We start from the raw sequence: 14,771 nt of genomic DNA, 5'->3' as shown, positions 1-14,771 counted from the left end.
TCCACGTACCGTAATTTCCGGGCTACAAAACACACATGATTAAAAGCCACAAAATCTAAATTTAGCTATAAAAATGGATTTGTACAAAAAATTAAAAAGCGGTATAGAAAATGGCAGGATGGATGAATGGAATACATATCTACAGCTGAACATAAATAAGTACACCAAAAACATACTTTTTTTTTAGAAAAAATGAGTTCCCTTTCACAATCAATATTTCATGTTGAGCTGTGTATAGTGCATGTTCTCATTCATTTCCATTCTGCTTGGCCCTTTTGGAGCTCTAGAGGGCAAGGCATTGCAGCGCCCAAGAATGGTGGATAAATAGGGTGGTTTGGGGTCATGAAGGGCATCTGTCCAGAAAACTTAATGCAAAATGGCAACAACCAATAGGGGAAGGTTGGGAAGAAGTCATCTATAACAGTTGACTTTGGGTGAGAGGCAGAACCATCATCTGTCAAATATGACATTGCCCAAGAACCACGCTCAGGCAAACTCAATGTGAATGCTTCCTCTACCAAACGCTACAAACTGAAGAAGAGAATGTTTTTCAATAAGAAATCCCTTCATTCATCCCACAAGGGAACATTTCCTTTGCACTCTTGATTTCTTCCGTACATGCAGTAACAGACAAAAGTGTGAACCGATTCAACACCATGAAAAGGTGTCCATATTTTTGATTGCTGGTGCATATTGGATGAAATCACACACAAACGCTGCAGAGTGTGAGTATGAGTGGGCATGAGTGCACGCAAACATCCCAGGTGGCGTTTTAAAATGGACGTAGCAGTTCGATAAAGTCTTTTTCCCTTTTACTTTGTAAGTAATAGACTCAGTCAATACTGACAAAGATCTTCCTTCTCTGTCTCTCCCTTATTGTCTGTCTGAAGCTGCCTTTTCACAGTCAGATTTATGGTGATTGCAGCTGATTTACAAGACATCCACTGGCCGTAAGTGATTAAAACTGGCAATAATACCCAAATTTCTTTCAGGGAGGAATTTCATCATATCTTTCAAATCAATCCACCTTTGGCTGTGAAAGTAAATGTGAACGTAAATGCAGGCATGATTTATGGACCTGGCCTTGGTTTGTTGTTGTGCATGTGATCCTTAAATGCACATCGGTGAGAGATGAGTTGACGCAGATGAACTCAGCTGAGGACACGGATAGCCAAGATCCTAAGAGAAATGGCTTGTAGGACTAATGCTAAACAGCAGCAAGCAGGGGCACGCACGCACACATACACACACACAGCAAGATCAAAAATGAGAGGAGGAGAGAGAGAATGAATAATTTGCTACTGAGATGACAAACTGGTTTCAGTGCCTGGTGTTTATCTTTCTGCACTCTTGCAAGCACCTACACGGAGGGGGCAGCAGCTGCCATTGGCACGAGCACTATCCTCCAAACTAATTTATCACCTGCAAAGGTAACCTCGGTGCTAGGAAGTGTGTGCATGTTTGTAGGTGTGACACTTAGAGACAAAACGTTTGTGTGCTTGAGCAATGTGACCTGATACAGTGGCACCCTAAACTTATTAAGAATAAACTGATGACAGAAGTGCCAAGTGTCCCTCTTTCTGCGACACTGGGATCAAGTCCAAAAGTCTATAGAATATGTCCCTCACTTTGGATAACGTACGTGCACACACTCCTACACACACACACCTACACACGTACAGAAAGTATAAACATGAAGCTATGCTTACACTGCAGGGCATGATGCCCACTTCGAAAAAATTTTTTGCTAAATCTGAGCTTCCCATGTAGTTTACATAAAAAAAGAAAAAAATGCTACGACTGCTTATGTGAGGGAATGCACAGAAGTCATATGTCGCAGTGTGTTTACAGAGGTAAATAATGCCTCTCGTGTAGATCTAAGTCCTGACGCAATTATTTATGTTGGTCAGTTCTAAAAGGAAGCAGCAGTTGTTGGCTTCATGTTCAAACCTAGTTGGACCAAAATCTTTTGAAATGGGCAGAAGTTTATGGGCCATTTATTGTGTATACTTTGGGTTTTCGCTGTCCTGTTAGCTTAGTTGGTTAGAGCGTGGCGTTAATAATGCCGAGGTCATGGGTTCATCCCCCATATGGGCCAGTTTATTTTTTTGGAAATGTATCTTTTGTGTTGCAAAACCATTGTGAAATAGGTAACTGAGATGTACTTCATTCATTTTTGCGTTCTCCCTAAACAGGCTGAGAACTCTTCGGCTGGTCAGTTCTAAATGGAAGCAGCAGCTCTTTGCGTTTGGACTGAAGCTTAAAACTAACAGGTTTATGGGCCATTAATTGAATGTACTTTGACGGCATTGTGGCCTGTTAGCTCAGTTGGTTAGAGTGTGGTGCTAATAACGCCAAGGTCATGGGTTCAACCCCCATATGGGCCACTCTATTGGATAGGGAATGTGTCCTTAATGTTTCTTAACCCGCCATTTGGTTTCTCAGTAAATATACTGAGAACTCTTCTGCCGGTCAGTTCTAAAAGCAAGCAGCAATTATTGGCCTTCTGTTGACTCCTAGATAGACTGAGAACTATTTCAAACAACAGACATTGATACATACTTCTACTAGTCTGTGTCTTTGGAGCTTAGTGCTAATAATGCCAAGTTCATGGGTTCCACCCCCATATGGGCCAGTGCATTTGATTGGGGGAATGCATCTTTGTTTTTTTCCAAAAGGGCGACGGCTAAACCGCAGAAGATTATGGGCCATTTGCTGTCCATACTGCAATGGTCCTGTGGCCTGTTAGCTCAGTTGGTTAGAGCGTGGTGCTAATAACGCCAAGGTCATGGGTTCGACCCCCATAGAGGCCAGGATGTTTGATCAAGAGTGAATAATTGGTGTTGCCGTGGTAAAATGTGATCCTGTGATGTCCTTCGATAGACTGATAACTATTCTGCAGTTAAGTTCTAAAAGCAAGCAGCATTTTTAGGTAGAATCCTAGATCTCCTGGCCACATTTAAAAACAAGAAGAAGTTTGTATGCCATTGGTTGTCCATTCTTTGGAAATCCTGTGGCCTGTTAACTCAGTTGGTTAGAGCCTGTTGCTAATAACGCCAAGGTCATGGGTTCAACCCACTTATGGGCCAGTGTGTATTATTTGCAATGTATCCTTGGCGTTTCCAAACACTTGTGAAATGGCTCATTCTGCAGTTTTCTGCCGGTACGTTCCAAAAGCAAGCTCTGCCCTTTGGTTGAATCCGACCTTGACAGAGCACTTTTAAAAACAAGCAGAAGTTTATGGGCCATTAATTGTCCATACTTTCAGTATTGTGTGTCCAATTCGCTCAGTTGGTTGGACCTCGGTGCTAATAATGCCGAGGTGATGGTTCAATCCCTGTATGGGGCAGTGTCGTATATAGGCAATGAAACACTGGTCTTTCCAAACCTATGGGGAACTTCAGTTGCTTTGATAAGGAAAGTCACAAATTTAATGAAAGACACACGCTTTACACCAATTCATTTGTGGTCCTACTATTACCAGTCTTTAGAAAAAAAACCAAAACATTATAAATAATCGTAATATTGAAGTTACTTCTTTGCTGCATATTTTTCCAGGAAATTTGTTGAATTGCATGATGTGGTACTGTAATGACTATCCTTTGTAGACTAGTTACACAAAATTAGAGGCTCGGTTCCTCTTTTAAGCCCCCCAACCAAAAATACTAAAAAACACGGAGAACACAGATAAGATCTGTACAGTGATACTGAAGCATTATCATTGTGTGTGCGTGTGTGTATTTGAAAGATGTCAGGAGCTATTTAGGAAGCCCTCAGTGTGGCATGTGTTAATCTGGTATTACACGTCTCAGTGTGATATTCACAGTACTCTGCTCAGCTTAAGGCCTCCAGCGCCGATTATGCCTGCTTCATGCATACACACAAAACAGCAACAACTGCCACACGCGCACACACACACACACATCAGGCAACACATTAAGGCCTCCTTGCCAACAGCAAGCTGTCAAAGCAAAAGTCCTTCAAGTGGCTAATGATCCATTACACAATCAACAGCGCAGACCAAGAGCGAGATTGATGAAGCACAACAAAGCGGGGGGACCCCCTCCCCTTCACCAACTTGACTTCTGTAATGGTAAAGAAGTGTTGAGATCGGTGAGGGTGACGATGTAATGGATTACACGCTAATCATGGTGAGAAAAACAGGAGCAAGAAAGCTGATAACAAAAGTGCAGCAACCATGTCTCTGCAAGGCAAATGCTTTTGTCGTGGATATGTCATCGACAAGGCGGCAGTTATTTTCCATGAGGGGGGACACGTACTTGTACACACATACTTTTTACTGAATACTAACAACAACGATGAAATGCAAGCACATCTCAGCATATTGCACAGGTAGGAGAAAAAAAATTCAAATGGGGACTGAGGACAGCAAGAAAGTTCTACCTCTGCAGCATGATGGAGATTGTGGAGTGATTTTCAACACAGAGCAAGCAACAGTAATCTAACGTTTGTCTGTCGCTTTGTGAATGGAAAACCATTGAGCGGAGGTTTTGGGGATGGTATTAAGTCTTTTTATGAGCAAAATGGTGGTGCACCAAGTAACAGTGAGCAGTTTTCTAAATTGTTGCATTCTGGCCAAGCGCACAGGAACACAGCTATGCTTTCCTATAAAAGTATTTGCAAGGTCAGTATTGTTTTTTTTGGTTTGTTTTTGTTTTTTGTTTTTTTTACTGATGAATATATGAACATTCCAGGATGGCAGATTTTGTTTTTAAACAACTCGGGACACGGCAGATTTTGTTTGAACATGTCCACTCTTCATGTGAGCAAAGGTATTGGAGCAGACATGATCAAATTTACTTAAATTGAATAACATGAAAGATGTGGTGGCATAACCCTTAATTGCAATTACTGCAAGCCTGCAATCAGTTGATTTCACCAGACACATTTTTGCTTCTCTCCAGTGACGCAATTTTGCATTTACTACATTGACAATGAACATTTAACTGCAGGAATCTGTGATACTGTTAGCGTTGATTTCATTTTGTGCAATGACAGACATAAAAGTGCTAGTTTTAAACGCTGAACGATTTATATAAAAATATATAGACGTCATCTTTGATCACATGGGTTCTGATTGGCTTGGGACTGTACTTGTGTACATGTGCCTAAAATGAGACTGTTGCTCTCATCTACATGGATGAGCTACGACACGTACTTTGTACTTGCTAAAGTACACTGTGTGACTTACTATATCAATGGATCGCTCTGTGCGAGTTAGTGTGTGTGGCGAACGGGTGAAATGGGCAAGGGGGTTCAAAGAAATAAAATGCGACATCGAGAAATGATCCCAATGACGGAGTATCGTGTCATCCCTCCAATTCCACGGTATCAGATTGAACATCCATTGTAAATGTACCAACGTCCCGACTAATAAATGATGTGTGGTGGTGTGTATGTGAGGTGATTCAGCTCAGTGTTCATTCTTCCTGCTTTTTATCCCCTCCAGAGCCTGCTTCTGCTTGTCAACTGGCACAGAACCTCCACTTAAGGCTTCAGCACCACCTGCACAGTCAAACGCAGCAGCACGGTGGGATGGGGAAATACACTGGCACATACAGATAGATTCAATCAGTAGCAAAGCAGACATGGCGAGCTAGATATTGGCCACTAATTTAGCTCAGTGACACATTTAGAGTGTAAAACCAGATACAAATCTTATCTTTCCAAAAGGCCTCCATTAAAAGTTTTTATTGCGAAAGCGAGTCAGAAGTTAAAATCACTTGCATGCTTCATGTTTACATTTGTCTTGCCAAGTGTTATTGGTCCCACCTGCTTCTTAAATAGGTTTCAGTGATCTGACAGCCTCCCAAGGCTCATGAAAAGCCAACTGTGGAGGGAAAAAAAGTGCTCTCTGCTACCGCCTGTTGGCAGAATCCATCGTAGCTTAATTGAGTTGAGCTGCACTCCATCAGTATGTGTTTACACCCATCGCGGTTTTGGAACATGAACATAAATTTCCAAAGTGGAAATAACCGTGAGGTCCAAAAGAAAACTCCAGAGAACCATGTCTCAATCATACACAGTTGCCTGATTTGAGTAGAGAGAAAATAGGATAATCCTGAGGGTTGTGAACAGAGAAGAGTTGAGGATAGAAAATATACAATTATGACAGTTCCACACTAATATCAGTGTAATGTGCTGAAGACTTGTGAAACATATGATTAGAAATGTTCATATTTACAATGTTACTGCACTGTGTGATCTAAACGTCATGATGATTATGTCATTAAATAAACTGAGTGGTGAGTACAGGGGTGCAAATAATTTGCTGAGGTAGGGGATTGGGTGCACGCTGTATTTATACAGTACAGTATATAACGTAACATTTTTAAAGTGATCTAACGTTTCTTTATGTCACTGGCAGTTCATCCTCACAATGGTTGTGGCCAGGCTGGAGTCCATCCCGAGCTGGGCGGTAAGCGGAATAAACCTTGAGGTGGTTGCCAGCCAATCGCAGGGCTCACATTCACGCTCACAGTCACAACTATAAACAATTTAGCATGTTAAATCAACGTACCATGCTTGTCTTTCGAATGTGAGAGAAAACCGGAGTACCCGGAGAAAACTCATGCTGGCACGGGGAGACCAGGAAGGTCGGAGCCCAGATTTGAACCCACAACCTCTGCACTATCAGGTGGGTCCACATCATTTTTTCAAACCAATTTCCAGTTAAAATCAATCAGAGTAAATGAAAAATGTAAAGTGATGTTTAGTGTCTGTGTGAATGTATGGCTAACATAAAGTGTGCACTAACAACCTCATTTTCCGACTGACTGCTCGGAGGAGCATATAAAACCTGTTGGATCACAGCCGTGAAAAAAAAAAAATGAGTGAGGGGACAGATGGAGGGATAAAGGGACTTAAATGCGTGTGAAGTGTTGTCAAGGTGATCCCCTGTTCAACCTCCTGCTCCCTCACAAACCTCACTCCCACCAATCTCAAGACATCTCCTTCTCATTAAAGTTGGAGCTTTAATGATTGTGGCATGGACAGTGTTGTATTTGTCGAGGTGTTGACTGCCTGGCGAGACAAGGCTAGTCGCGGAGTAACTCACTGTCAACCTCACAGGCTCGACACGGACACACTTACAGTTAAAAGCTTCATGGGTCAGAATGTTGATGGGAACATTTTCGCCCGAGGACGTTCGCTATGGAAGCAAATTAGGAAATGAAAAATAAATAAATAAATCAAAATGATTGAATTGCAACAGTATGCACATTTAAGAAACGCTGGTAATATCACAGCCTCGAGCAGGCGAATAAACTATAATGAGCTTCATGTGGCTCAATAAACATTTTTATGCGTGGTCTGATTTAATCTGAATATTATGAGGCGATTTCCGACTTAAAAAAAAAATGCACGTATACGCACACGTGAGACTGTGTAGACAGAGTAAAGTATTTTTTTTCTCTTTTTTTGTAAACTAAAAAAAATGGTAATAACCGTAACCTATCTCCACAATTGTGGGCACAAAGCTGTTAACCATTAGTTTGCCTTTTTTTTTTTTTAAATGGCAGGAAGCCTCCTCCTGCACCTGTATTTTTTGGTTTTAATTTTTACTCCATGAAAGAAACCCATTTCCACGAGCAAAATATGGACAATTGACCCCTTATGGGCGTAGAGTCCGAGCTAGTCCGTCGTTAGCGCATATGGATGCACATGTTCTCAGATGGGTACGCATGGATACACACATGAATTATCTCTTAGTTTCCTATCTGGTGTATACTGAGTTTCTAGCTAACAGTCAATCAATTCATTGATTGTCACTGACGGCCAATGTCATTTGCACACTCCCGATTGACGGCTCATTCATCCTCTTTATGCTGAACCTGAATGTGTCATGAGAGGGAGCCATGTTCCACTACATGAGATGGAGAAATGGAAATGCTGAAAATTGCTAAACTGAACAACACTGCTTAATGAGGTGGGGAGCCGCAAGTCGGTCTACGTATTTTTGCATCCAATCACAAATTGAAAACATTGAAACAGAGTGTTGAAGAAAAAGCAAAACATGCTCAAAATAAAAGAGACATCGCAGGAAATTGCGCCTTGGATCCAGAAGCATTGTCCCTCTTCTCTCATTTTCTAGCACGCAAGCAGCACTCCTCTGGGTTTAAAATTCATTTTCATCTCTCGTGTAAGCCCTGCGTTCTTACATATTTGTTCTAAATCCTATTAGGAGGCTTTTGTGATATGAGAAACGCTTGCAAATTGGAAACCATCTTCAGGCAAAAGTTGGACACGGGAGGCAATCTTCAAAATCTAATCTCTCCAAGCACAAAAACAACACATGGCCTTACTGTACAGAGGTTCAGGGTTCGATTCCGGCTCTGGCCTTCCTGTATGGAGTTTTCTATGTTCTCCCTATGCCTGCGTGAGTTTTCTCCGGTTACTCCGGTTTCCTACCACATTCCAAAAACATGCATGAGAGGTTATCTCAAACTATGGCCCGGGGGCCACATCCTGAACTTGAAAAAAATGAAATGAATATACTTTATTTAATGTTTTATTTTCTAAATATTGTGGTTTCTCAAAGACATATATATCGTTGTAATGCTTTTGTTCACTTTCATTTAAAATTAAATGTCTTTTTTTTTTCTCCGATGAGGTGAGTTTACCAAAACACTCCATCCATCTGCTCCTGGTCCAGCCCCTCTGTCAAATTTTAAAACCCATTGTGGCCCGCCAATCATAAAAGTTTGCCCATCCCTGGGTTAACTGAACACTCCAAATTATCCCTAGGTGTGTTTGTGAGTGTGAATGGTTGTTCATCTTTGTGCCCTGCGATTGGCTGGCAAACATTTCAGGGTGTCCCCCGCCTACTGCCCGAAGATAGCTGGGATGGGCTCCGGCAATCCCCGCCCCCCCCTGCATCACCTGTGGTAAACACTGAGATATACGTAGACATTCAAGTGCACAAGGAAAATGTACAAACAAAGAAAACATTACGGGTGTAGCTGAGAATGAGGAAATAGCACTGGAGTGGAAGTCAATAAAAAGCAAATTCAAGTTAGTCCCTGCAGGTTGACTTTCAAAAGGATAACTGCAATTAACAACTGCTTTGTGTATTTCATGTTTTCATTCTCAAAATGTGTAATATTAATCAATCGTCTTTCACTGCGTTAGCCGCTCCCATGTGTTTCCCATGAAATAAACAGAATTTTAATTAACCCCTGGAGCAGGTGTAAGCATCTAGAAAAAAATAGAGGCAAGGGTTTTCCTCGTTTTCGCTGACAGGTGCCCTCCTGAGACAAAAGGGTAAAATGAGTAAAATATGTTTGGTTAAGATTAGATGAACAAAAGCGTGCCAGCTGAAATATTTCTTAAAGAGACGCAAAGAAGAGAGGACAGGTGAGTATAAAATTACAAAAAAATGATTTGAAATAAAACAAACAAAAAAAAATAGCAAAATATAAAATTGCTAAAGCAATATTTACTAAATACGACACAAAGGTGAGGACCCTTCTTAAAACCAAACAAGATCCAAAAGGGATCACATCACAATCGCCTGCCATGCACCGTGGGGACCTCCGACCATCAAGACCACCCACCTCCAATTTATTATTTTCAGATCATCCAGGAGCTAGCCAATCAGTAAATTAGCTTCAGTTTCGTTCTTAAAATTCCACTGCCCCAACACTCCGGGTTCCAGCCTAGGAAAAAATTTGTGACAAACAAATTCCACAAGTGACTCATTGTGGTGACCTCAGGTTGGATGAGCCAAAGTGGTGCATGAAATGTGATAACACGGGGACAATCTTGAGCTGCGTTTTCCATGCATGAAAATGTTAGATGTGTCTCGTATGCACAGTAAAAACAACGGTAGCACTAAACAACGAATGAGGGATTTTATCACATGCCGCACAGAAAGGTTTTTCAGTGTCAGGCAGCTTGCCATGTCTGCAGAATAAGTACATATTACACTTGGGCATTTTTTTCATAATCACTAATCGTAGGTGTCATACGTGCATGCAAATAACTCCTCACCTCTTGCCTGCACCGCTTTTCGACGCACCACAACGCCCGAGGTTCTTCCTGTTGCTGCTGGGGTTTGACTTTGTGTTTGTCGAACCAAAAATCACTGGCACGGGAACTGGGTTAAGCCTGGGTCAAAGTCGACTTCGGTACTCTCTGCTAAATGTTTGCTGAAGCACGCCGGTTCAAAATGATCAGCACCCCGATTGGAGTATTTGCTTGGCGACAACAGTTGACCACACTTTCCTCCCTGCTGATTGACTTTGTGATCCACTGGTCACGTATTTATTTATCCTGTGGAAAGCTGAAAAAAAAACTCTTGCCACTTCCTCACCATTAGTGCAACCAACTGCCACACAATAAACCGTGAAGTGCGAAAGCACATGGAGAGCAGGTGAACATGAAGGGCACACCACATTCTGAATTGTATGGTCTACCAACGATCGAATTACTTTTAAATGGCAGTCACGCATTGTAAAGGGTTCTAGAGATGTCGAGAAGATCTTTGTTCTCCGACCTTTCACGTACGTATGTACAGCTGCAGTAATTGTTAAAGTGCTCTATAAATAAAATTTAATTGAGCTGAGCGTTGATGAAGCATTATAGGTCATTAGGGATAAATTAAAGCAATTTTTCTCAAAGTACTTTGTTTTTCTTCCCTTACTGCACCTTTAACACCGCTGCCTCGGGAACCTGAGCTTTTGATGAATAATGCAAGTAATTAGTGTTGAGCAACAAATTCAGGTCGGCAGCAGTCATAGTGTTCTTCAGGTCTTAGAAAGATCAGGTCAAGGGAAGCTCCTCTTCAAACTAATAAATTGCCGACTGCCCTAAACAGGCAAACTTTTCTTACGTTAAAACTATGATGTACGATGTACGCTTTGCATGTGAGTCAGATTGATCTAACTTTCAGTTCATTCTTATCTTGTTGCGCCTTACGTTCTTCTTCTCCAAACAGCTCTTTTTGAGGCTTTTCTTTTATACATAACCAGAATTATTTATTTATTTATTTATTTTTCAGGATTGTTTTTTTTATGCATTCCTTTTTCGTTTCACGCAAAGTCAGAATCACTGAGGTCTTTCGGGATCATGTCGTAGAAGCTCATGAACACAAAGGACACATACGCAGAGGAAATACTCCTGTATGCATGAGGACCAAGCAAATCAAACAATTAACCTTCCATCTTGACAGCAATCACAGGATCTATGGTACCATTCATCAGTTGTGATGGAAATGACTGAACACTTGTCATAGGTGTGGAGACCATAAAACTTGTTATGCTCAAATAGCTTGAGCCACTTTAATGGGAACTGGCTATAAATAGGTGAGCGAGGCAATAACAGGTTTAAGGCTCCTGGAGGTGAATTTGTGCTGCAAGATAGCGGTGATAAAGAAGATTGGAGTAAATTATCTTCTAGGAGTGACTGTTGGTGGGGATTGGTTTGGGGATTGTAGCTTGTTAGACGGATATTGGGAAATTGAAAGCTTCGGTGACGAGGTTGGTCCTGAGAGTTACTGGGATGATTGTAACTGTTTTAATAGGAGAGCCGACTTCAATTGACAGTCTTTGGGTAGAAAGGCTGAACTTTTAAGAGAAGGATGGTGAAAAGGGGGAAAATGCACATCTGGGATTGGTGATTTGACACGAGGGTAAGTAGAGAGATCAGGAGAAGAAGAATGAGGAAGTTGAGATCTCAGTTTGACGATGTTGAAATGATGGCACGTTCAAAATGTGTGGGGAAAAGCAGAGGGGTTTTGATTTGTGGATTGTGGGAGAGAGAGAGGACCTCTGTGGCTTTGAGGCTGATGTTGAAATGTTTGGATTTTCAGCAATGGTGCTTGACGACTTAATCTGATTGGCCAGCACTGTGTCAAAGGAAAGTAATGGAAAATATTGATTTAAATATGTTTACAAATAATTGTTTCAATTAAGTTAAAGTCTGGAAATTCCATTGCAATTTTAGAAACAAATAATAATTATACTCAGGGGTGCACATATTTTAGCATGGTTCTCAATGGAGCACAAAATGTTTCTGACCCACGACCTCATTGGCTGTAGCGTTATAGGATTTATTAATATTAATATTAATTTTCCTGTAATTAATAATGTAGCCTTGAGAATCATTCTTTAGACGTATTCACATTGTGTAACCTAATGCTTAAAAAAAACATGGTTTTGTGCAAAGGAATTTGCATACCTGAAGACCCTCAACCAACAAAGATATAAAGAATAAGTAGAGTGTGCGACCCACAGTGGAGAGTGTCAGACATTTCATGCTTGTGGACTTCATGAATACCAAAAATGACGAACAATGAACTAAATGATGAATACTGCACAAGCACAATGATGGAACTGGAAATAAATTTGTATAGGCATGATTAATTTTTCTTTTTTTTTTCAATCGCAAAAAAAAAAAAAAAAAGGGGAAACCTCTAGAACAGCGGTGTCAAACTCATTTTTGTGGATGGGCCGGATCATACTTATGGTTTCCCTCGGAGGGCCGTTATGACGTTACCGCGTACCGAAATAAACTGATGGGTTAGCGAGTTTTGAAATCAGAAGCCAGGAAATAATTGTTTGTTCAACAATTTATTTTAAAAGGGGAGTATTGTTAACAAATGAACGACAATATCTCAGATCTCAATGTTGTTAAAAGTGAAATAAATGTGTTAGAAACAGGAAGTTGACACACATGATTTCCCCTTTGCGGGCCACATAAAATCAGGTCGCGGGCCAGATCTGGCCCCCGGGCCTTGAGTTTGACACCTGTGCTCTAGAATGTCATTTATAAGCAAGTAGTGACTTATTTTCAATTTTCATGCATTGCCTTTAATGGGAACATTAACCCCGACAAACGTAGCCAATATCTCACCTTCTATTCATATTTTTAGCCGGTAGTATTTACATGCAAATGACGTTGCAGCGAGCACACAAACCACTGAACCAGGATGAAAAGTGGTTGTCAGCGTCAATGTTGGACAATGCTCTGGACTGTCAATGACTTTTGTCAGGGTTCTAATGTGGCACCTTACTGCAGCGGAAATCAGACTGCTCTTTATTTTATAGTAATCCTGAATAATTTTCACGTCAAACATGTTTAGCAGCTTTCAACTTTCAAACAGCAATACTTTCTTTCTGTAGTATAACTCCAGTTATACAGATGCCACATCCAGTGTGGGTGAAGATATTGTGAAGAGGTGCACTCATATCTACAACACATGGTCTCATGTCAAAGTAACCTGGACAAATAAAAGGGCATTAGAGCACACAAGGCCACTTTTCCAGAAAATAAAGAACAGTATTTGTTCCTGCACAAAAATATTCTGCACAGGAATTTTCTTGGACAGCAGCTCATATTCACTGAAGCCTTTCCTTTGATGGGGTTGCAGACGCTGGACGACAGGCACCAGATTGGAAAGGCCGTACAAAAGTTTCTTCCCAATGGCCACCACAACCCTGACATAAACTGTGTACTAAAAGAAAAAACCTAACATTGTTAGATATATCGTTTTAGCCACTGCAAGCTTCCCCATCTGTCCCACATCCTTCATTGCTGACATTGACTAAAGACTGCCGCTAACAATCCCTGCATCGCATCACCATGTGGGACCACCTGACAGCTCAGGAAAATGACAGTGAAAAATCAAAGTGTTTCCCACAGGATGTCATGGCAACACAATCAATTATTCATGGCCACACACTCTTTCAAAATCAAAGACAGGAGACACTGGTGAACACGTAGTAATTATTAGGCATTATAAAAGTTTTAACTGTTGGACGGAATGACATATCAGCATCCATATCAGTCCACATTTCCCCAAAGTCACAAGTCCTTTAATATCCACCAAGTTTATGCTATATTAATTATTACCGTCAGCATACAAATCAGACTCATTGTTTGATAAAAAGTCTGTCTTATACTTATAGAGTAGTCTCTTTCTGTGAATCGTTAGACCATTTCAGAGATAGGGAGAAAAGAAAACAGAACACGATCTTGATTGTAGTGCAGAACCACATGGTGAATGGCTCAGTTTGTCACCAGGGTTAGAATTATCTTGAGAATCTTCATTAAAGTTAGTTTTATTTAATTTTGACTTGCCTTTTTTTATATAGAGTTCGATCTAATTAGTTTTTGGTGTAGCTTTGTTAGTTTTTATTAGTTCACCCCCACCCCAAAAAAAAAAAAAGCTTCATTGTAGTTGACTTTTTATGAGCTTTATTATTAGTTTTAGTTTGTTTTGTGTGACCATTTGTTGTGTGCAAGACAGAGGTAGGAGTCCAGACTTAAATGCAGTGCATCATACTGCTTCTAAAGTTAGAGGCAGCACAACTTTACCGTCTTAAATAAAGCTAGAATGGGCATCTCTTGTTGCAAGTTGCCAAAGTGGATTTGTGGCTTGATATCCTTTTAAGTAGAATCCCGCACATAACACTATAAGCCACTTGCCCACTTGCTTTTATCTGCGAGTCATAGTCAAATTGGAAGATGGATGGGTGGATAAAAAGAGCTTGTGGTTTATTTAGATGAAACTTAAACCCGGTTGTACGGTCGACCATTTTGTAAATATTTGAACCAAAAATGGGAGAGCATTTGTTGCCCTGTGTCGCATTTTGGGCTCAATTAAGGACAGCCGTGAAAAACACTCAAGGCGCGAAACCGGTGAAATCTGGTAGCCCTTTTAGGCAACATAGTAAAGAACCACAACTCCCAGATGACTGTTGGACCTTCCTTCTTGTGGTTAACGGATCAGCTCTAATACTGAAATAAAT

General features: G+C 40.9%; 2 non-coding genes across 2 annotated transcripts; both read left to right on the top strand.

The window, feature by feature from the left end:
- Positions 1 to 2,313: 2,313 nt before the first annotated feature.
- trnai-aau (transfer RNA isoleucine (anticodon AAU)) lies at positions 2,314 to 2,387 on the top strand. Its single transcript has one exon. It is a non-coding gene; the product is annotated as a tRNA-Ile (tRNA).
- Positions 2,388 to 2,739: 352 nt separating this feature from the next.
- On the top strand, positions 2,740 to 2,813 carry trnai-aau (transfer RNA isoleucine (anticodon AAU)). The gene has a single exon. It is a non-coding gene; the product is annotated as a tRNA-Ile (tRNA).
- Positions 2,814 to 14,771: the final 11,958 nt, after the last annotated feature.

This window comes from Idiotropiscis lumnitzeri, chromosome 7 (assembly GCF_059441095.1).
Source record: "Idiotropiscis lumnitzeri isolate Australia: NSW breed Sydney's pygmy pipehorse chromosome 7, RoL_Ilum_1.0, whole genome shotgun sequence".
NCBI lineage: Eukaryota > Metazoa > Chordata > Actinopteri > Syngnathiformes > Syngnathidae > Idiotropiscis > Idiotropiscis lumnitzeri.
The sequence above is the reverse complement of the archived record's forward strand: the minus strand, read 5'-3'. Positions and strand labels throughout refer to the sequence as shown.